This window comes from Nelumbo lutea, chromosome 1, assembly GCF_056320005.1.
Source record: "Nelumbo lutea isolate HS-2025 chromosome 1, American lotus-T2T, whole genome shotgun sequence".
NCBI lineage: Eukaryota > Viridiplantae > Streptophyta > Magnoliopsida > Proteales > Nelumbonaceae > Nelumbo > Nelumbo lutea.
Window position 1 is genome coordinate 14,392,867 of NC_142684.1, and position 3,148 is coordinate 14,396,014.

Here is a 3,148-nt window from a genome sequence, read left to right on the forward strand (position 1 = left end):
TACGAAAGCTCACCTCCCACCCATTTATACCCTCGACTTAACTCTGGTTAATCCAAACCTTTGGCCTAACCCAGCGTCTAATGTCCATTGGCTGGTTTTTAATCGTGTTTGCTTAAGTGCTGCTTTAAGCTTTTGATTTTGGGTGGATTTAGCCGTCGGACGTCCAGCTCCTGAACTCCGGCCCAGAATTCTTTTTCGACCCCAGAAGACCTTCACGTGGCGCCAGGTTATAATGGATGTTGGATGTCTATCTATTCGTTCAGGTACCCAGAAGTTTTCTTGCGCGCCACGTGGCAAAGTTTCAATTTATTGGCTTTTGTCCCTTGTCTGGCCCAAATGTGAGGGGTCGTCTAGGGAAGAAGTCTGGTTGGCCCCATGAGACCTTTAGTTAGAGTGATGAATACCGGATCTCTCGTATGAGATGGGATAATGTTCCTGAGTAGATTCCAATCTGACGATTGAAGAGTTTTTTCCATTAGCCAAATTGAATTGAAAAGATAAGTTGTAGGTAAGACTGTTAATGGGTCGGGCTGATCCGAAGATTGGGACCGATTTTGGTTGTTCCAAATCCATTGTATACAATTATCTATCTATAAGATGTCTCTTGTAGGTATATTACAAAAATACATTTTGACGTAACCTATTTGTAATATTATTATATTATGATATCCAATTTTGTCAATATAATAAATAAGTAGATTTATCGTCAAATTAAAGGCTAAAAAGCATTACAGTCAATTATAATCGCATCTTATCAGGTCAAACGCCAATTAGACATTTAGACCCCATTCCCAACTGAACTGGTTCTGCACATTTTCTTATCATGACGGGACCGAATTGGTGCTAGTGTGCAAGTTAAATCTGTGCCAACATTTAGACCCCACTATACACCCACCTCGTAGCTCCATCCCAGAGCATCTCACCATGAGTAACAATACAAAGTATGAGAGACAGTTTTGTGAGGTTGGTGTGAGGAATAGATCCCAACTAATGAGTCGGTTTTGCAAGATGCCAATTGGCTTGATAAGGGTTGGTTGTGGCGGAGACTTGGAATCGAATCCCATCTATATCAGGGTTGGGAAGTTATGAGTTTGGGATGGAATGCCCTTATTGAATAAAATAAAATGAGATCATTTTAATGCCACATGGCTAATATATCAAGTTTATTGTATTTGTTGTAGTAGTAAACTAGTAATTGTTGTTTCTACTACTCCTCTCACATTGTTATTGTTGTTGTTGTTATTGATGATGACAATGATAATATGGTTTACGGCTGTCCAAATCCTGATCTGTACACATGTTATGATTTACAATCAGCACTTATCCATATATACAACTAGTGTAATAGCACATATGCACTTGCATGTGTGCAAATATTAACTATATATGTGATATATGGCATTTGGATTTAACTCTTATGACATTAAGAGAACCCAAAACAAGTATCCACTTTGTATAGAAATATAAAATAGATAAAGTATACAAATACATATCAACCCCTCATAAAGGATGACCATCTGAGTTGAAATTACATTTCAACCTATTATAGTAGTCTATGAGAGCAAAACATCTTCTTCTCAAGTAGTGGTTGCTAATGTTTCATCCATTCAGTCCTCCTTTTTATTTGTTGTCTACAAGCCCTCAACTTCAAATCGCAATATCAAGTCTCCTCTCAGTCTCCCCCCCCCCACCCCCAACGATTTGCCCCTATTTATTATATTAGTAAGTATGCATGTGGCAAATTTTGATAATGTTTATATTTCTATGTCTAAAAAAATGATTCTTATTTGTCACACTCATTTTTGTTTAATACGATGAATATATGATATTAGGGATGTGCCCCATATGTTTTTCACAATTTCTTTTTGTCTTTTTATACTTTTGTTTGTGTTATCTTTTTTAATTTTTATTATTATTTAAGTATGACATCAAGGATTCACACATTTGACCCAATAAGGTGGAATTGTTGACTCACCACCAAATATGAAAATAATTCTATTATTGGGTTGGTTTTAAATTTGCATTTTATTTCTATCATTATTAAAAATAATTATTCTTTTTTATTTTTATTATTGTTTAATTATGACACCAAGGGTTCACACATTTGACCCAAAAAGCTTGATTATTGACTCACCACCAAATAGGAAAACAACTTTGTTTCAACGTTGGTTTTAAATTTGTATTTTATTTCTACCATCACTAAAAATAATTATTCGTTGTCATACTTATTTTTTCTTTAGTATGATTAATTAATATAGGATTCAATGATAAAATGAAGTTAATACCCTAAATAAAAAACTTAATGAGAAAGAATTGAGTGAGGAAAAATGTAGTAGTTCAAATTACATTTTGTGTCATCACAATTAAATGGTAACCATATTAAAAAATAAGGGTTTTCTAGTCAAAAATAGGATTCAATGAATGTTAATGGAAGTTAATACCTTAAAATAATAGTTAATGAGAGGAATTTAAACGGGGAGAAAAGTGATTGTTCAAATTACATTTATGTCCTTACAATTCGATAAGGATTAAATTCAAAAATTGGGGTATTTTAGTCAAACAAAACTTCCACACTCTCATTCACACTTTTAATAATAGTATATATAAATAATGTGATACTTGCCTTGGTCCCATGTCAGGACTACCATTACTTTGGTCCACTTATTTTCCCTTCAATTATGTTCTTCTTATACACATGCCACTCAATTAGTATTGGTAAAGAAGCAAATTTGCCAATCAAACATATTGGTTTTTCTTCTCTTATTATTTATGACGAAATTTTTAAATTGCATACCATATAAGGAAATTTATCGTTTGCTCCCCCTCACAAATTTTTATCGGTGCCTTAAATGGAATTTGGATTTGGTCCTCACAAGATAGTCCTCATAGCCCTTTGTAGTTGTGCATTGAGAATATCTTTTGATGAATAAAAATATACAAGTATGAAGATGTTTCCAATGCACAATTGCAAAAAGTTGTGAGGATGGCATGAAGACAATTGTGTAAGAAGCAAATCTAGTCTTTTCTAAATGTATTGTCCTAAACAAGGGTCAAGGTATTGGTATCAAGTACCATATCAGGTACAACTTCGATACAAACACAGATACAAATCACATAAATACATTAATAACATTAAACCTAACTTTTA